Source organism: Eucalyptus grandis, chromosome 1 (assembly GCF_016545825.1).
Source record: "Eucalyptus grandis isolate ANBG69807.140 chromosome 1, ASM1654582v1, whole genome shotgun sequence".
In the NCBI taxonomy this organism is placed as follows: domain Eukaryota; kingdom Viridiplantae; phylum Streptophyta; class Magnoliopsida; order Myrtales; family Myrtaceae; genus Eucalyptus; species Eucalyptus grandis.
In genome coordinates, this window is record NC_052612.1 from 41,701,373 (window position 1) to 41,723,497 (window position 22,125).

Consider the following 22,125-nt stretch of genomic DNA (forward strand, 5'->3'; position numbering starts at 1 on the left):
CTCGAATGCCTTGGTGAGCTAGCGCCAAGATGCTTTGGTTGAACTGGGATGCCTTGGTTGAGCCAAGATGCTTAGCTTGAAGCTAGATGCCTCAGTTGAGCTATGAAAGCCTAGTTGAGCAAAGACGACGATAAATGAATTTGCATGAGTGCTGGTATATACATAAATATGATGTTGATATGTCCATTGACAAGCTAAAAGTAAGTATACATTGAAGCATGTTGCAATGGGCATCTGCATGTAGTTAAGGTGTAGCAATAAGTTTGCTAATAATCTGTCATTGATATTGCATTACGAGTGTTATACCTATTAGATTTTCATGATGAGATGTCTTCCTAGTAGAGAATTAGGGGTTTTACTTACTGAGTTTCCCCAAAACTCACCCCTCATCCTTTCAGTCTTGTAGGCATAGAAGTCTCATATCAATTTTGGGAGTTGCAATCTCGCTAGAGGAGCTAAGGTTTACCCCGACCTTTTAAAGATGTGGCAATTGTAAATATAATAGCCCGTGATAGAAGGGCTTGTAAACATAGCTAATGTAATTGTGTGATTGTAAATGGTTGTTTTCCTAGTTGTTTATTGTTGTTCGGGTGTTATATGTACGCTTCTGCATGTGCTTAATGAAAAGATAAAAAGAAATGGGATGGCGATGTGCTTGGGACGTCACGAAAATAATCCTTGCTGCTCGTGACCCTAGGAAGGAGTCGGGGTCATGATAGTCATAGTAGTTAGCACACAATACTTTACATGCATGCCCATGCCAATGGTGATAAGAGGTGGTTATCATTAAAGTCTTTGTTGAGAATATATATAACCTATTTTAATTGCATCAATTCACTCTTAATTTTTCTTCTTCTTCTTCTTCTTTTTTGCCAATTCAGTGTTTTAAATATTTTGTAATTGTGCAAATTTAGTGTATCCAACCAATTTTAGCTAACCAATGCTAACATGGACAAATTTAAATATTATATTTTTTCTTTTCTTCCTTTTTTTTTTTTTCCTTTTTTGATGTTTCGAGCAGAGTCCCTTGAAGTAAATTGTGTGCTTATGCAAATTCTCTCAATGTCTCTCTAAACATTTCTTTTTATTCAACCTAGTAGGATCCTCTGAGAGATGTAGCTCTACTAAGTTAGAGATGTTACCATCCCAATATCTTTGAGCGTCTTTATGCTCTGATCCAAATATTTGGATTGTTCGCATACTTGCTACTACTGACCTGGTCTTCTCTAGTTATAAGTATAGATCTTTTCATTGGTATCAAAGCCATGGTTCCATTTGCAACTTGGTTAGTTCTGTGCGCTTAAATGGTGCATCCAGTGCTAAAAAGATTTTCACATCATTATGGCCAACCTTGAAACTCTTAATGCACTTGTCACTCTTGCTTCCCCATCTTCTTATTTTCTCTTAGACTTTTTGTATGTCAAATGCGTCTAAGATTGACTATCTTTATGAAGTCTCTCTTAGTGATGACACAAAGATTTCAAAAACTCAACTTCCTCTTATGAACCCATATTCTGTTTTTGCTAAACCCTTTTCATCATTCTCCCCTAACCGTTCTATTAGACATCTTATCCGCCAAACTCCCAAAGAAGTGAAAGAGTACATGCAATCCTCCAAGTTTGATCATCATCATATTCTAATCACTAAAAATGAGTATTTTGTTACTCTCCAGAATTTCCCAAACAGTGGTCTCAACAAGGATATTCTCATATCCATTATGGAGTTGTCCGTCTCACATTTACTTTCCACTGTAAAAAAAAAAGCTTACCAATCATGGCCAAAATGGCTATATTGGATGCCTGGTTTCTGGATACCAGCATACTTGTATTGGCACTGTATGCTGGGACAATTTTTGTAACCTTATATCCAAATTTTAATGTTGTCATTTTAGACCCTCAATTGCTTTTCTTCCTGAAAGTTCAAATTCAGTTCATTGGAACACCCTAAATTGCTGATTCCATCACAGCACTGCATTATCATATGGTCTATCAAATGTAGAATCACACCCTTGATCTAAATTCTCAAAAATTGAAATGAATATGCCTTGTTCATCTCTATGCAAAATGACCAGGCATCTTGTATCCATATCTCTAAGCAAATTCTTAAAAAAAAAAAAAAAAAAAAAAAAATTGGCCAGACTCCTTCCAGATACTTAGATTACCAATTATGAATAGTTGCACTAGAACAATAAGCCTCTCCAGTCCTTAGATTATGAATTTATGAGAAAAAATGATGGCACTGTTGCCATAAAAATTCGGCAAAGAAAAGGAAGAAAACCTTTCAATCTTCCAAACTTTGTTTATAATTGAACCCTGCGTTCCAGAATCAATCTTTAAGCTAGATCTAAAGAAGTTTGTTAAATACTTCTAGAGTAATGGAAATCATATCTATTACTACAAAGGCCGATATAATTATTGTTTTTGGGATCCTTTCTATTAGTATTCTTACTTTACAAATTCTCTTAATGAAGTGGACCTAATTACAAGGCTAGGTGAAAACCCAAAAAATCAAAAGATGGTGTATGTTAAAGGTATTTGAACGGAAACCCCTTTGTTGATACCCTCAGTGAAAGTGGTAAGTTCCAATTCATGGTTTTTTATACTTCATCTCCACCACCGGCATACACATTATCACCTCCCGTTCCATCAGCTTTACCACCTACGCCACCTCCCTCATCTCCTCACAAAAAACCAGCAATTTCTCCATTCTATAAACCAATTCTAAAATGGGCAAAAAAGTATTCATACCCACTAGAACTTTTAAATAAGACATCACCCAACTAAGAAAAGTAGATAAAAGATAGGGATAAGTGTTCCAGAAGTTCTACAACTTGTCACGAAAATGCATTTCAGTCCTAAAACTTGTAAAAAGTGCATTTAAGTCCTAAAACTTGTCAAATTGTTTCAAACGAGTCCTAAGATTGACGCCGTTAGCCTTTTCCGTTAAAAATGCTAACATGGCATTTTAAATAATTTTTATTTTCCAGGTTTATTTTTCAATTAATTTTTATCCATTTAAAAAAATTAGATTTAAAAATTGAAAAAATTAAATTTGTTCTTATCTTATTTTCAACAAAAACTGAAAAGAAAAGTTAAAAAATTTATTTTTAAAATTTTTAAAAATAAATTAAAAATAATGTTAACTTTTTAAATATGTTTTTTAATAAATATTTTAACTAAAAAAATTATTTTTAATTAAAATGTTTTTTAATAAATTTTTTAACTTTTTTTTTAAAGTTTTTGGTGAAAATAAGATAAAATGAATAAATTTGATTTTTTTAGTTTTTAAATCTATTTTTTTAAATAATTTTAAAAGTCACGTGGAAAATAAAAAATTATTTAAAATTCAACGTTAGCATTTTTAACGGAAAAGGCTAACGGCGTTGTGATATAGCTAGTAATAACACCTAAAAGGGGATGAATAGGTGTTATAATAATTTCTCGAGATATGAAAGCAATACTAGACAAGAAAGGAAGCTCTCCTTTAGTTAACAAAACGAACTATGAACAAAGTAAAACAGAGAGTAGGAAAGAGAAAATAGAACATAAGGTTTATAGTGGTTCGGCTTATTTCAAGCCTACGTCCACTCTTCTGCATTGACAGCCTCTTGGCGGCTAGATTTCACTATGAACAAAAGAGATGTTACAAAAGATTTGCTTTCCTTGATTCCACAGTGTAGATATTCTATCACACTTCCTCAAGGTATCTCAAAGTATATACTCTCTTTTGCGTACAAGATTTCGCTCAGCAAATGAATTGACTAAGAATCAAAGAGTTTCAGACTTTGGAATTCTTCTATCATACACCTCTCGAACAATTGGAACGTCTTCCTCTTATACTCCTTTGTGCCATCATACCCGTTGGCATTTACCAAATGAATTCTTCAAATCCTCCCGTTGGACAGAATCAATTAGGAATATTATTCAAGCTATTAAAGGAATATGTCGATAGCCCATCAATCCTGCTCACCCATACAATCAGGATCTTGGTTTCCATAAGTAGAACCTTCCAAGAATACTTCGCCAATCATCGGATCTTTAATCGTTCTGAATTTGAATAAAGGAATCCGTTATATCACATCCAGCCAAGAGATCTTCTCCAGTCGATAAGACCAAATCCTTAATGAAGTAGATCTGGATAGTCTTTTTTCAATGGATTAGAAACTGTCAATGAGAATAGACTTTGAGTCTTGAGTTTGGTAGATCCGGAGGTCTTCAGACTTTAATAGAAGAGTCTGCAAAACTTCAGACTAGACTGATAGAAACGTTTTGTCAGCTTCAAAATATTCTAGAAAGATTTCTCCAACAATCTCCCCCTTTTTGATGGTAACAAAACTTTCCTGCAGATTTGAATAACTTTGACCTGCAAAACATTACTCAAGCAAATATGGATATCTCATAAAGATTAATAGCTTATGATAACACTAGAATCTGCAACCACAGAAAATAGGTTAGTCTTTCATAAGAGTAAAGCCATTCATAAGATATCAATAGTACTTAATATAAACAGCAGTCAAAATCCAAATCCACATTCAGTCAATCCTCATCCAGACACAGACACACAAATCACACATCAAAACAAACTAAAAATTCAACAAGTTTAAGTTCAAAGATTTCAAATCTCGCATCTCTCCCCCTTTTTGTCATCATAAAAAAAAAGGTTGAGATGGGAATAGAATGGAGTCAAGTTTGCTTGGGAATGCGAACAAGCTGGAAATCTCCCATGGACTGGATGATGCCTTCCAGCTTTTTCAATTCTTCCTTTATATGATCCACCTCTTCACCTTTGGCATTGGCTTGAATCTGAAGAGCAAGAGCTTGGATCTGATCAGACAATGAAACGGAAGAAGCTTGTCCTGCATTCTTCAAGTTCTGAACTTCGCTTTCCAAAGCATATATCTGACCCCGCAATTCCAAAAGAACATCAATGATTCTGCGAAAATCTGCTGAGTTATCAGTTTGCGTACTGGCTTCGGCACGATCTGAAGGAGTAAAGGCAGACGATGGTATATTAGCATAAGCACATAGATTTGGCGATGAAGCACCTTGTCCCTCCTCAGGAAATTGAGAGGCATGAATGTCTTCTGGATCTGCTGGAGAGCGACTGACTCCTTCACTGGTAACAGGATATGAGGACCTTCCTCTGTTCTCACCATCTCCCCCTGTTTTCATGGCTTCAGGTGGAGAAGAGAGTTCCTCATGCTCTCATTCCTATTGATTTTCTCTATCTTCTTCTTCTTCAAACCTTTACTTCTCTGCTTCTCTTTCTTTAACTTCTCTCTCCTCTTCTTCCTTCTTCTCTGCTTCTTGCTCCTCTGTTTCTGCTTCTTCTTATGCTTTCTCATGTTCTTCTCTCTCCTCTGCTTCTTTCTCCTGTCGTTCCATTGATTCTGGAACAGAATGACTCAGCTTCTTCAATGCTATAGCAGAAATTGTGAGGTCATCCTCATCATCTTCATCAGTAATGAGAGCTTTTCTCTTCTTAAATGGAGCAACCATGGGTTCCTTCCCTTTTCTTTTCGCTGCTGAAGAGACTTGATGAGATTTGACAGGGGTTTTCTCCTTAAATTTCTCCAACGCCTTGTCAAGTTCTTTCAGACGCATTTTGGACACCATTTTCAATCCTACCACCATTTTGTCACAAGGTCGAACACAGAGAATTTGTGGAGGCTGAATATTCAAATGTCTGAATATCTTTGACACAAAACCTGGATAAGGAAGTTGTCCCTTGTCCTTCACCACTGCTCTATACATGTGAAACAGAATAGTGTGAGGAAGAGAAAACTTTTTCCCAGCATTGATGGCGTACATCAGCTTTGCCTCTGAGTTAGAAACATCAGTCTTGGAAGTTGATTTAGATCTGAGGCAATTGATAACAATCTTGTGAAAAAGAATGTTAAACGCATGCATCCTTGAGTAGGAAATCCTTCCCTCTGTCATTCTGTCTTTAACAAGTTCCAATGTGGCACGGGCTATAGAGACACTGATGGGTTGATATCTTCCTCTCTCAACCCCAATAACATCTGCCAACATATCCACATCCACTACAAAGTCCTGATCTCGGACACTGAAGGAGATTCTATTCGCATCCAAGAAACTAAGATTTGAATAGAAATATGCAGTTAATTGAGCATAGGCTTTTGTGGTGTCAGAACAAAACTGTTCAAGTTGAAGAAAACTGAACTTTTCCCTCAAATTGACATTCACAGCATCAAGGAAATCAAAATCTACACTCCTAGGGTTTATCACCCCACGTTTCAACAATTTGGAGTATAGATCCTTATGTTCCTTCGATCTAAACAATTATGTTCTTTTTCCTCGAATTTTCGCTGCAACACCCATTCTCGGTTGAAATTCTTTGTACAATCTGTCATCATCATTTCCATCTATTGGATTAAATCCCCAACACGCGGATCACTTGGGATATTTGCAAGGGTTTTTTCCGCCATCCCCTTAGGAGCAATTTCCAAACTCTCCATTTTTCGCAAAAAGATGTACTCATTTCCATATCCCTTGTCTTTAAGAAACTCATCAATGTAGTTCAATGGAGTACCAATGCTCTTTAAAGCACGGTAAAGCTTATAAATAAAAGAGGGCTTTTGAACTCTTACAGGATCTGCGTCTTCGACAATTTCTTCCTCTTGTTGATGAACAACATTCTGTGGACTAGATGGTGGAGAATGACGCTGCTGAGAATGTTGTGGGCTCTGCTTCTGACTTGGTGACTCCTCTTCCTCGATGAGATCAAAGTGAGTAGGCCCCTTACTCATTCGCCGTGGTCCCCTACTTGCAATCCTCGAAGACTTTCTTGAAGACAACATCTTTCTCAGTTTTTAAAAGATTCCTTGCTTGACTTTCCCAAGAAAGATGACAACTTTTTCGAAGATTAAACAAGGGAGAAAGACAGGAATGGAAGATCGATGCCTTTTAGGGTTTTGGAGTTAAGTGAAGAGGAACCGATTGTATATAGCTTTAGTCGAAATGGGGGAATGCCAAATGTCGTAAAGGAAGGTTAAAAGATACCTTTAAAAAAAATAACTGTCTTTTTCAAAAATAGATAAGTTCCATTAACTCTTTTGAAAAGGAAAAATTGCACTTTTCACGGAAATTGAAGATAGCATAAATCAATTATGAATGGATAAATGATCGTACCTTTACGAGATTTAATAAAATAAAATGACTTACAGTCAAGAACCATGATTGTTTGAGACTGAGAGTCTTTAGACTTTAACTTCTTCAAACTTCAAGATGTTGAGTCTGAAACGGATGATTTCAAATTGATTTTTCTCCAAAGGTTTCGTAAATATATCCACCAGTTGGTTCTTTGAGTCAACAAACTGAATCGAAACTTCTCCATTTTGAACATGATCTCTAATAAAGTGATGTCGAATCTCTGTATGCTTTGCTCTTGAGTGAAAAATTGGATTTTTGGTAAGATTGATTGCACTAGTGTTATCACTGTTAATCTCTGTGCATGAATCTTTAATTCCAAAGTCTCTTAGCTATTGTTTTATCCACAGAATTTGTGAACAACAACTTCTAAGGGCTACATACTCTGCTTCTGCTGTAGAAAGAGCTACTTTTTGTATTTTGCTTCCTTGAAAACCAAGACACCGTCCCCGCTTCCAAAACCGACGGTACCCGAGGTGCTCTTTCTATCAACTCTGCAACCTGCTATATCTGCGTCTGAATATCCAAGAAAAGTAAAGTCTCCCTTTTTAGGATACCAAAGGCCGATGCTTGAAGTTGAAGCAATGTATTTGATAATACGCTTTGCAGCACCTAGATGAGATTCTTTAGGGCCTGCTTGAAATCTGGCACAAATGCAAACACTAAACAAAATGTCAGGTTTAGAAGCAGTAAGATAGAGAAGTGAACCGATGATACTCCTGTATAACTTCTGGTCAACTTTCTTTCCTCCTTCATCTTTGTCTATCTTCAAGGAACTTGACATTGGTATATCAGTCTTTTTGCAATTTTCCAGTCCAAACTTTTTGACAAGATCGTTAGCATATTTTTCTTGATGAATAAAAGTCCCTTCCTTCAATTGTTTCACTTGAAGTCCAAGAAAGTAGTTTAGTTCACCCATCATGCTCATTTCAAATTCATCCTGCATAGACTAAGAAAATTTCTTGCACAAACTTTCATTAGATGATCCAAAAATGATATCATCAACATATATTTGAACAAGCGAAAAACTTTTGCTTTCTCTTTTGATAAACGGGGTATTGTCTACTTTACCTTTTTCAAATCCATTTTGAATTAAAAACTTACTCAGCCTGTCGTACCAAGCTCGGGGTGCTTGCTTTAATCGACACAAGGCCTTTTTTAGTCTGAATACTGAGTTTGGCTTCCTTGGGTTTTCAAACCCAGGTGGTTGTTCCACATAAACTTCCTCATGGATAAATCCATTCAGGAAAGCACTTTTGACATCCATTTGGAATAACCTGAAATTCTTATAACAAGCAAAAGCAAGTAATAATCGAATTGCTTCTAACCTTGCTACCGGTGCGTAAGTTTCGTCATAGTCTATCCCTTCTTCTTGCGTATATCCCTTGGCCACGAGTCTTGCTTTATTTCTTATGACTTTACCTTTTTCATTCATCTTGTTCCTGAAAACCCATTTAGCTCCAATAATATATTTACCTTTTGGTTTAGGAGTTAACTCCCAGACATCATTTATGCTGAATTGTCTGAGTTCTTCTTGCATAGCTTCAATCCAGCTTTCATCAGATAAAGCTTCTTCTATGCTTTTTGGTTCTATTTCAGAAATAAGAGCCACGGCACTAGACTCTTCGCGCCTTTTGGATCTTGTGCGAATTCCTTCATTAATGTCGCCAATAATGAGGTCTTTGGGATGATTTGGACTTATACTTCCGATTCTTGGTTGATTTGTCGGGTTGATGATCACTTCCTTCATTTGAATCTTCAATAACCATTTGTTGCTGGTCTTTCGAGTCGAGTTGCTTCTTGAGGTTTAGACTTTGTAAAGTCTGAGCGAGTTCAGATTCTTCAAGATGAGTCTGAGCAGATTCATTTTGCATAGAATCCTGGAATTTGACATTCATTGATTCCTCCACAGATTGACTCTTCTTGTTATAGACTCTGTAGGCTTTGCTTGAGATAGAATATCCAAGGAAGATTCCTTCATCTGATTTTTCTTCAAACTTACCAACTCTATCATTTGCATTTTTCAATATAAAGCATTTGCATCCGAACACATGAAAATATGAAACAATAGGCTTCTTTCCTTTGAATATCTCATAGGGGTTTTTTCCAGAATAGGCCTTAGAAAAACTCTATTTATAATGTAACATGCTGTTGAAACTGCTTTAGCCCAAAAACGTGAAGAGATGTTACTTTCAATTAAAAGAGTTTTAGCCATTTCTTGAAGCGATCTGTTCTTTCTTTCCACAACGTCATTTTGCTCTGGAGTATATGGAGAGGAGAACACATGCTGGAAACCAGATTCATCACAGAATTTTGTAAAATCATGATTTTCAAATTCACCTCCATGATTTGTTCTTATACTTGAGATTACATACCCTTTTTCATTTTAAACCTTTTTTGCAAACTTTTCAAAGTAAGAGAAAGTTTCAGACTTACTTGCCAGGAAATATACCCAAATAAATCGTGAGTAATCATCCATAATTACTAGGCAATATTTCTTACCTCCAATACTCTGAGTTCTGGTAGGTCCGAAAAGGTCCATATGCAGAAGCTGCAGTACACGATTAATGGAAACTTGATTTATTGGTTTAAAGGAATTTATTACCTACTTTCCCAATACGCATGGTGTACATAGATCATACTTTTGGTATGATAATTTAGGTAGACCACGAACAAGCTTCTTTGCTGAAATTTTGGCTATCTGCTTCATATTGATGTGCCCAAGCTTTCTATGCCATAAGCTTGCTTCATCTTGAATTGAGATTAGACATTGCGATTCATCTGGTTTCACATCCAAGAAGTAGATATTTCCATGTCTTCGGCCCATGAATGACTGAGTAGAGTCTTTACTGATTCCTGAACATATTCCCTCTTGAAAATTGATTTTGAAACCAGTGTCACACAGCTGACTGATACTAAGCAGATTGTAGTTGAGTCCTTCCACTAGGGAAACATTGCTTATTGTGAGGTTTCCAATCTTTACAGTTCCAAATCCCACTATTCTTCCTTTGCTGTTTCCTCCAAATGAGACTTTTCCACCATTTACTTGGACGAGTTTTATGAAGCAATTTAAGTCTCCTGTCATATGTTTTGAGCATCCACTATCAAGATACCATTTTACCTTTTTCTTGATAGTAACCTGTATTTAAAAGAGAAACTCAAGCTTTCTTTGGTACCCATATTTTCTTGGGTCCATTGGTGTTAGTATGATATGCAGTTTTTGCCCATACTTTCTTAACGGGCTTCCAGACCATAGGACACTCTTTTTCAAAATGATCTGCATTATTGCACTTAGAACATCTGAGAGCATTTCGACCCACTGGTTTTACAAACACTTTTTGAAAATGATTTTTGTAAAATGTTTTTGAAGGTTTCTGCTTAATTCTTTCCTTTACTTTGGGAAAATCAAGTAAATGAATAGTTTCTGTTGTCATTCCTAAACCAGATTTATTGAAATAAGGTCTTTGTGTTGAAAGAATTTTTTCAAGTTTCTTAGATCCTATTGAAAATCTTTTTGAAATATTTGATAAGTCATTTTTTAAAAATGCATTTTCTTTCAAGAGATTATCTTCGCTTTCTTTAAGAGTAGAGACATTCATGTCTAAACATTTCAACTTTTCTTTCATAACATGTTCCTGTTGTTTTAGAGTAGAGTTTTCCTTTTTAAGTTCAGAAATCCTTTTAAGAGAAGTCTTAAGACTAAAACATAGCTCATCAATGTATTTGGAAACTTTAACAGGGATTTTAAAGTTACTTACCTCAAATTCACTTTGCATGAATAAAGTCTGTCTCGGAGTTTGATTCGAATCCGATTGTGCCATTAAACATATATTGGCATAATCATCATCACTTTCTTCACATTCTATATCACTCCAGGTTTTCTGCTTTAAGAGCATTTCGATACTTTTCAGCTTTTCCTTTCTTCTTTTTCAAAAGAGGACAGTTGGGTCTGATGTGTCCATTTTTCTTACATTCAAAGCAGACTACATCTTTGTTTGATTCATCATCATCAACAGACTTAGTCTGTTGCTTTTGAAAATTCTGTTTCTTTGGATTGAATATTCTTCCTTTTCTATTCAGCTTTCTGAATTTTCTTATCATGAGAGCAAACTCCTCATCATTCATATCGTCTTCAGAATCTGTGACATCAGAATCATCATTGGATTTGTTCCACTTCATAAGACTGAAGAGTTCCAACCAACTCATCGACAGATAGTGGCATGATTCTTTGTATCTCTCTTATTGAGGTCTTTATGTGATTCCAATCCTTGGAAAGTCCACGCGGTAACTTGTTTACCTTCATGGGATCAGAAATTGGTTGATCTTGATTTTGAAGACCATTCACGATTTCTGTAAAACGACTAAACATGTCAGTTATAGATTCTCCTGATTTCATTTTGAAGGCTTCATATTGACCGAGAAGAATATTGATTATGGTCTCTTTCACTCGATCAGTTCCTCCATAGGTGATATGTAATCTATCCCAGACTTATTTTGCTGTATCACAAGAAGATATTCTATTATATTCAGTAGGTGATAAAGCACAATATAAAGAATAAATTGCTTTTACATCAAGAGTTTGTCTCTTGATTATCTCTCCCTGAGTCATTTCACTTGACTCGACAGTTTCTTTTCCTCTTTCTGTGACAGATGCAGCTTTAGGATTGATTCCTTTTTCTACAACGTCCCATTCCAGAGGATACTTTGATCGTAGAAATGCTTTCATCTTGTTTTTCCAGATGTTGTAATCATTTCCATCAAAGCAAGGTGGTCTAGTATTGCTCTGCTCTTCCACCAGCCCTGGAGCTAGCATACTAGCCATGGATCTTTAACTCTGAAGTAAAACACTTCAAATAAAGTGAGTACACAGGCTCTGATACCAATTGATATAGCTAGTAATAGCACCTAGAGGGGGGTGAATATGTGTTATAATAATTTCTCGAGATATGAAAGCAATACTAGACAAGAAAGGAAGCTCTCCTTTAGTTAACAAAACGAACTATGAACAAAGTAAAATAGAGAGTAGGGAATAGAAAATAGAACACAAGGTTTATAGTGGTTCGGCTTATTTCAAGCCTACGTCCACTCTTTCGCACCGACAGACCTCGGCTGGATTTCACTATGAACAAAAGAGATGTTACAGACTTTGCTTTCCCTTGATTCCACAAAAGGTAGATATTCTATCACACTTCCTCAAGGTATCTCAAAGTATAGACTCTCTTTTGCGTACAAGATTTCGCTCAGTAAATGAATTGACTAAGAATCAAAGAGCTTCAGACTTTGGAATTCTTCTATCGTACACCTCTTGAACAACTGGAACGTCTTCCTCTTATACTCCTTTATGCCATCATACCCGTTGGCACTTACCAAATGAATTCTTCCAATCCTCCCGTTGGACAGAATCAATTAGGAAGATTATTCAAGCTACTAAAGGAACATGTCAATAGCCCATCAATCATGCTCGCCCATACAATTAGGATCTTGGTTTCCATAAGTAGAACCTTCCAAGAATACTTCGCCAATCATCGAATCTTTAATCGTTCTGAATTTGAATAAAAGGATTCCTTTATATCACATCCAGCCAAGAGATCTTCTCCAGTCGATAAGGCCAAATCCTTAATGAAGTAGATCTGGATAGTCTTTCTTCAAATGGATTAGAAACTGTCAATGAGAATAGACTTTGAGTCTTGAGTCTGGTAGATCCGGAGGTCTTCAGACTTTAATAGAAGAGTCTGCAAAACTTCAGACTAGACTGATAGAAACGTTTTGTCAACTTCAAAATGTTCCAGAAAGATTTCTCCAACACGTTGATCTTAGGACTCGTTTGAAACAATTTGACAAGTTTTATGACTTAAATGCACTTTTTGCAAGTTTTAGGACTGAAATGCATTTTCGTGACAAGTTGTAGGACTTCTGGAACACTTATCCCTAAAAGATAATCCTTTTATCTCCATTTTCCATGATACATGGAAGGTACCGTCATGTCCCAAAAATACATAGTGGAGGAACATAAAAGGTAAAAGAGAACTCCAGTTGTTGAAGTTGTTCTAAATTGGCAATCAGAGAGTCTTTTAGTACACAATAATGTTTTCAAAACAATCGATTCCAAAATCATTGATGCACAAAAAGATCTTAAGAGATATGATAAAACCAACAATAAGATGTTTTCAGACTTCTAGAAAAGGCTTCATGCCCTAGAATCTTGACAATATTTGGGATATCATCATCTCCAAAGTCCAAAGGTGGAAATAGAGAAGCTTGAGAGGCAAATCCATCTCCTTGATGAAGGGAAATTCAAACCTACTTATCCATTCCCAACTTTGCCACGAACCAAATATTCTCTTCCACCACTACAAAGTGTTGGAGAAAACTTTCTTGTGTGTTTTGAAGCTGAAAAAATGTTTCCATCAGTCTAGTCTGAAGAATTGTAGACTCTTTAGTCAAAGTCTGAAGATCACTGAACCGCCAGACTCAATATTCAAAGTTTATCCCCATTGACAATTTATAGACTGTCAAAGAAGTCTTATCCAAAACTGAGTATTTTGTTGAGGATTTGATTCTATCGATTGAAGAAGATCTCTCGGCCGGAAATAGCATCTCGGAATCCATTATTCAAATTGAGATTGATTAAGGGATTTTGGATCCATTGATTGACGAAGCATACTTGGAAGGTTCTACTTATGGAAACTTAGATTCTAATTGTATGGACGAGCAAGATTGATGGGCTATCATCATATTTCTTAAATAACTTGAAATCTCCCTAATTGATTCTGTCCAATTGGTAGATTGGAAGAACTCCTTTGGTAAGTGCCAACGGGTATGAAAGCATGGAGAAGTATAAGAGGAAGACGTTCCAGTTATTCGAGTGTGTGCGCGATAGAAGAATTCCAAAGTTTGAAGTTCCTTGTTCTTTGTCAATTCAATTGTTGAGCATAAACTTATACTCAAAAGAAAGCTTATACTTCTGTGAGACCTTGAGGAAGTATAGCAAAGTCTCTACATTGTGAAATCAAGGAAGAGTCATACTGTAACAACTCTTTTAATTCTTAGTGAAATCAAGCCGGTGGGCTGTCAATGCGGAAGAGTGGACGTAGGCTTGGATTAAGTTGAACCACTATAAACCCTGTGTTCTTATTCTCTTCTCTAAGCTCTTTTACTTCGATCGTAATTCTATTTGATTATTAGAGCCTAATTTCCTTTTCATAATCTATTGCTAAACATAGTTGATTTAAAAGTAAAATTATTCTCTTTACTCTGAAAAATTTGTTTTCGCACCTATTCACCCCCTCTAGGTGCTCATACTAGCTTTCACACAAAGCACTTCAATTTTTGCTGCTCTCATAGAAATCTCTGCCAAATGAGAAAAAACTGATATGGTAGAAATGCGAAACCGCTTTAGAGAAATGGATCCGCTAAGGAGAGAAAAATGAGAAAGAAAAGATTCCTAAAGAATCTTCAACTTCTACAAAGGAGGAGCCAGATCAAATGATGTTATTCAATCCGTTAGAATCATTTTTAAGAGATTTAAGTAATCAAGAAGAAAAATGACTTGATTCCATTGTCATGAAAGATCAAATGCAGCCTCTTCTAGAACCGATTCTTCCGATCGATTCAGATTCAGAATTAGATTCGGTTTCTCTTTCATCCTCCCCATCTTTTTCAATCCTTGCTATTGAATCATTTCATATTGTACTGGTCACTTCTTTAATATTCATGGCTGATCCTCCATATTAGGAAATGAATTTAAATCCTTATAAACTAGAGGTCATCTAACCAAATAATCCATCCCAGAATCTAACTTCCCCCTCTAAACAGTTTTTTTTTTTATTTTTTTTTTATCATTGATGACATTCCTTATTCCAAATAGTTAGAAAGATTTGAAGAATTTCATACTAGACTAAACGTCTAGGCTCTCACAAATCATGACAAATATGATGTCATTTTTGGATTTGTCACGAGATTCACAGGTAGCCTCAAACACCGATGGTAACTGGTTACAAAACAAGATCAAGTGCAATTTCTGCTCTCAGCAGACTTCAGCTAAGCTATTGCTCTCCTTAACCTTTTTTTCATTGGCAAACCTGCTGACCTTCATGAGCTCAAAAGAAGAGAGTTTTTTGAAAGAAAATTTTTCTCTCTCCAAAAAAGACATCTTGACAAGCATTATCGAAAATGATCAAACTCTTCAATGACCTTGGAGCTTATGCGAACGTGAAATGGGTTTTTCTAACGTCTATTCCTAGAGAGCTATCTCAGCAAGTTAAGAGATCATTTCTCAACAAGTAAAGGAAAATTGTGTATATTCCTTTGGGAGAAATAAGAGAAAATATCAATTTGTCTTGATGATTTGTATCTAAGGCGCTAGATGATGAAAACATACCTTAAAGACAATCAAGAACTTGACGGAGCTTGTTCGCATCAGAATTTGAAGATTAAGTTTTCCAAAAAAAAAATTTGTGATAGCTCTTATGGAAAATTTTCCAAAAAGAAAAGACATTTCAAAAAGTATTAGGTATGAAGGTCCAAGTATAGATCTAAACATTTCCAGAAAAAGAAAAAATGACAATTCCTTGAAGAAAGAAAGATCACTCAAACCGGAAGAAATCAGCCCGTTGCTTCATCTACAACAAGATGGGTTATTTTGCTAAAAATTGTCTTTAGGCGAAAAATAGTTAGAACCACTTAATACATAAAGATTCTTCCTGAAGAATATTGGACTTCTTGTGTTCGGCATTTCAATTCTTCTTTTTTTTATTTTTTTTTTTGGTAGAAGGTAAGAAACATTTCAATTCTTCTTTAGGAGATACTTTTTCTACAAACGTACGAACTACACCGATAACTATTCATTTTTTCCCTCAGAGTTCAATAACCACTAAAATTTTTTGATCTAATCTTTCCAACAAAGATTTGATTATTGGTTAGGATGTTATGACTCGAATTCCTCAACTCTGAATCATTCTTGAAAAAGGCCTTAAGTATAAAGATTAGTTCTCTGAATTTGTCAATATTCAAAGAGTCTTATCTATCCAAATGAGTTTGCTAGATTCGATCATGTAAAAATTTTCAGAATCCCATTTTGAATTCTCTCGGAAATATCCTCATCCTTTGTGGAAAAATCCAGAATTTTTTGTTCGCTTTTCTTTTAAAAAAATGAAGACATAAATCCCACTAAGACGAGTCACATGAGAAAGAACCCAAAACATCTTGCTGCTACTCAAAATGAGCGCTCAAAGTTACTACAGTAAGGCTTAAAGCGCTTAGAAGATGCGATTGGTAATCAATTACTAGCCCTTTAACATTTTCCTCCAAGATGATAAATTCTCATTGCCCTTCGAATTTCTCTTTTTATTGGATTATCAAAAACTCACATATATTCCAAATTTGCTCTCAAAGCTGAATTTTGGCAACTAAGCATTTATCCCAAAGATAAGCCCAAGATAGGGTTCTATATTCCAAACCAGTATTTTCAATAGATAGTTCTCCCTTTTGGCCTCAAAGTAACTCCATTCTTATTCCAAAAGGCAATATGCCGAATTTTTCAATCAGCCCTATCAAGTGTAATAGTCTACATTTGATGACATCTTACTCTACAACCTTGATAAGGAATCCCACTACCGACTCATGGATCAATTTGTAGACATCGTGAAAAAAATATGGAATCGTGTTTTCTTAGAGAAAGATGAACATTGCCTAGACATAAATTGAATTTCTTGGTATGCACCTCAATAAAAATATATACTATCCAAGGCCGCATATTACTTAGGAATTATTAAAAATTTCCAAAAGAAAATTTCACGATAAAGTAAATTCAGTAATTTATTTGGATAATTAATTATCTGAGATTTTATTCCCAACATTGCAAAATTGCTACTTCCATTACAATTGTTACTAAAGAAGAATCCCCTACCTTAAAGCAAAGCTTAAACCAAAGCAGTTACAGAATTAAAAGAAGTAATACAAAATCTTCCTCCATTGCAAATGCCATCCACCAGAAAGAAAATCCCCTAGACTAATGCTATTGACAAATATTGGGTAGCCATACTATTTGAAGAACTTGAAGGTAAGCGAAAACTTTGCGCTTACAAAAGTAGAAAAGTTTTTCAGGTTGAAATGGATTATCATTCTACTTTCAAGAAAATATCGATAGTAAAAAAATGAAATAAAAAAAAATTGAATTCCATCTTATTGGTCATCATTTTCTAGTGGAATTAGATATTACATCTTTTACCCAAATGACCAAATTCAAACAGAAGTAGATTCCCCACTCTTGGCTACTTTGATGGATAGAATGATTTTTGAAATACTCTTTTAAAACCAAGCACATTGTAGGAAAGAAAAATGTTCTTACCGATTTTCTTTCTAGACCAAAAGTACCAACATAAATTAACATGTACATTTTCAAGCATGCTTATCCTCAATCGGAAAAGTACAAGATTAAAAGAATGTGAGATTAGCTAAACTTAGAATATCCTCAAGAAATCATTGAACAAATCTAAAGTGATAGCCTCACTGAAAATCTTGATAACTTCATGTGGTAATGCTATATAGATCTATTCATTTTCCATGGAGGCTCAATTATTTATCTTTTTGGATAAAACTCCAAGTATCTATTTATTCATCCATTAATTTGAAAAGAAGATGATTTCCATGATTAGCTTCGATAGCCGTTTTGGTACTTAACCCAAAAGTGAGATAGCTAGTATAAGCACCTAGAGGGGGGTGAATAGGTGCACAAATAATTTCTCGAGATACGGAAGCGATTCTAGGCAAACGATAGAAAGGAAGTTCTCTTTTGATTAATAAAATACGATCAAAGTAAAGTAAAGGATAGGGAAGAGAAAATTGAACACAAGGTTTATAGTGGTTCGGCTTATTCCAAGCCTACGTCCACTCTTCCGCACTGACAGCCCACCGGCTGGATTTCACTATGAACAAAAGAGAAGTTACAACACAGCTTTTCCTTGATTCCACAGTGTAGATGTTCTACCACACTTCCTCAAGGTTTCTCACAAATATAGACTCTCTTTTGTTTACAAGATTTCGCTCAACAAATTAATTGACTTAGAACAAGGAGCTTCAGACTTTGGAATTCTTCTATCGTGCACACTCTCGAACAACTGGAACGTCTTCCTTATATACTCCTTCATGCCATCATACCCGTTGGCACTTACCAAAGGAATTCCTCCAATCTACCCGTTAGACGGAATCAATTAGGAAGATCATTCGAGCTATTAAAGGAACATGTCGATAGCCCATCAATCATGTTCGCCCATACAATCAGGATCTCGGTTTCCATAAGTAGAACCTTCCAAGTATACTTTGCCAATCATCGGATCCTTAATCTTCGAATAAATTATGATCAAACAAAGGATTCTGTCATGTCATATCCAGCCAAGAGATCTTCTCCAGTCGATAAGGTCACATCCTTAATTAAACGTCCAGTTCTGGATAGCCTTTCTTCAACGGATTAGAAACTGTCAATGAGGATAGACTTTGAGTCTGGCTGTCCGGAAATCTTTAGACTTTAAATAGCAGAGTCTGCAAGCCTTCAGACTAGACTGATGGAAACGTTTTGTCAACTTCAAAATACTTCAAGAGGATTTCTCCAACAAAAAGTACCTAATAGTTATGGAGTTCTCTATCAGAAAATTCATTGTCAAGTTAATCAAATTGATCATGCTTCGGCGTAATGAAGGGAGTGAAAGTGATAGAAACATTTTGACTGTACTTAATTGGTTCTATCTTCCTACTTATTGGAAACACCTCTTTGCACAAGAACTAGGAAATGCCCCTCAAGCAGAACCAGAGCTACACATAGTAGTTTTTTTAGGAGACCATGGACTTTTGTGCAACATAATGGCACCCTCGCTAGTGCACCAAAAGGAATAAGAACCATAACATATAAGCCTCAATCGCATCTCCAAGAAGCCCATATTTACAGGATATTTCCAGATTGCATTGGATCCGTTAAATACAATTACTGAGAACTTTAGAGGGTCCTATGCCAAGGAAATTGGACCATTCTTGAAGAAATATGGGCCTACCCAACACCTGTATCGTGGGACCACTATGGTCTTGCACCCAAAGCCATACAAGCACTTGAAGAATTCAAGCAAGCATAGAATCAAGCAAGGACACCTTTATTGCAAGAGCAAGAAATGGCAGACACAGACAATCCTACACAATTCTCTCAAAAATCCTATGCTTAGGCATCCTATGCCCAATGGGGGGGGGGGGTCCTCTCTCTGAAGATCCATATGGTCAAGGACTTTTGTCCTTATCTCTTGGAATGGACCCCAGCATAGTCTCCCATTATACCCAAATAGCAAATTGGCCCGATTTAGTCATGCTTGACGACACTCCAAAACCCTCCAGAATTCATAAAGAAGAAACTGCCTCAAGCAATTGAAGTATGTGGGATACCCTGATCTCACAAAGGGGATCCTCTCACAATACCAATAGTCCTCCCGATGATGTTGGAATGGAACAACACTACAAAGAAGAATTGCTAGCAAGACATAGCTCTGATGATTCAAACTATGATTACAACTCTCAAGATAGTAGATAGATCTGTAACGAAAGTTACTATAGCATGGGCCACTATAGCAAAGTATTATAGCAATAGATTAGAGAAATCATTGTTTACAGTCACTATTCACATTATTTAAAAATAATTCCCAATTGGGAATGTTGGAGCCTCTATGTGTTTTAAAACCTGTGAGCTTGGTTTTTATTTTGTGTGATCTCTTAATGCCTATAAAAGGCAAAGATGATGTAATGTTTCAGGCAGAATCCCTTAAAGTAAAGTGTGTGCTTATGCAAATTCTCTCAATGTCTCTCTAACCACTTATTATTCTCTAACCCGATAGGATCATCTGAGAAATGTAGCTTTACTAAGTTAGAGATGTTACTATCCCGGTATCTTTGAGTGTCTCTATAGTTTGATCCAAATTTTTATATAATTTACAACTAAAAAGTAGTCCCTTGAAGGTTTGAACAGAGAGGTTAGCTTGTGGAATAGCATACCTGCTACAACTGACTTAGTTTGAAGTTTCGAAGGAAAAAAAAAATTCAAAAAAATAAAATATTATTAAAAAATTGTCAATGCGAATGCTGACCAATCAAAATTGACCAAATAGACTAAATTAACATATATACAAAAGGTTTATGACTGAATTGACAAAAAAAATTGTTTTAGAATCGAATTGGCACTATTTTAGTAATTTTTACTCTTTCTAGCAATAGTGAACAACCAAATCCTTATATTTCCCTTTTGTTTATCATTTAAAAAAAATAACAAATACCATCTTTAGATTTACTCTTCATGTCAAATACTCTACTTTGAAATCCAGTTGATTAAGCCTTTTCCGATCTAGGCCAATGACGATGGTGGCGCCGGCTCAAGCCTCGATTGTTCCTGTGTCATACTACTAAGAAGTGCGTATGAGGGGAAACTAGCACCAACTCAAGGTTCGAGCACTCCTGTGTCATGCTACTCAGAAGTGCATATACGGAGAAACTAGCCTTTTTTTTAAGTAGAGAAGAAACTAACCTTTTTAGTAAGTTGGAGTGGGCTTTGAAATGTGACGACCCATTTGATACCGCTAAGCAAAGATGGTAATGCTTTTCTATAAAAAAAAATTTATCATTATATCATGAGCGCACGTCCATTTGATATTACTCTTTTTTCTTTTCTCTTTTTCATTTCACTTTCACTTCCTTAGCATTGCTTTCTTCCACCCATTTCTCGTTGGTCGAGATAGAGTTGGGGTCTGCATAGTAACATTTCTATTTCTCCTGATTTCTTTTCTTTTGTTCCCCGGAATAAAATAAAATAAAAAGAACAAAAATCCGTTTGGTAATGCCAACTTATTTTTCTATTCCCCGAAATAGAAAAGTAGCCCATGAATAGATTTGGAACAGAAACAAGAAATTAAAAAAAAAAAGTAATTTCTTGTTCTCATGAATAATTTCTAGAAATAAGCTAATTTTTTTTTTTTTTTCTTTTGTTCCTCTCTCTTGCTGCAGCCACCTCTAACCGCCCGGAGCCACCGCTGCTCGTCGGCCACCGCCAATCACCGACTGCCTCCGCCCATTGCCGCCACCGCTGACTGTCACCGCCACCACCGCCGCTGCACCACCGCCGGCCGCCAACCGCCACCGCACACCGCCACTGCACAGCCCATCGGCCGGCTGCCAAAGGCGGATGGGTGGTGACAAGAGGTGGTGCCGATGGGCTATGCAGCGGTAGTGTGCGGCGGCAATCAACGGCTGGCGATCATGCGGCGGCGGCGGCCAATAGTCGGTGGTCGGCGATCCGTAAGTAAGAAGGAAAAACAAATAAATAGAAAAAAGAAATTGCTTCGTACCAAACACATTTCTATTATTTTTCTATTTTGAGAGTAGAAATTTGTGTAGTTACCAAACCCCTTATTTTACTCAGAAATCGTTCCCTAAAGTAAAAATAGAAAAAAACTATTTTTGAAAAAAAACTGTTCCCGGTCAATAAGCATTACCATGCCCACCCTTGATTTTCCATTGCTCTCCAAGGGCTCCCATAAAGAAATCCTTTTCCCGTCCGCTTATTCTGCGGTGATCTAGAAGGTTTGATTAAAAAATGTAAAGGCGTGGAATTTGGGCTCCAGAGCCTCGTTCAGCAAGGCCGGGTATCATACCGTCTTAGTTCAAAGGTCCTTGTCCCGACTACAGCAAGTGGGGACTGTTTTTTTCTTGGCTACAATCAGACCAAGTGCGCGCTTGGAGATGATCCCTGTTCTACCTTTTTCACTCAGATATTTTAGGGGCTAGCACTTTTAAGAACGAATGGAGCCGGGCACTCCTCAAATTTCCCAAAGCTCGAAAAGCCCCACGAAACAACCGGGAACGGGGCTACCCACTTTGAAAATTCAATTGACGGGAGATCTTTCCTATCGTTTGATTAGGAAATTACTTTGGA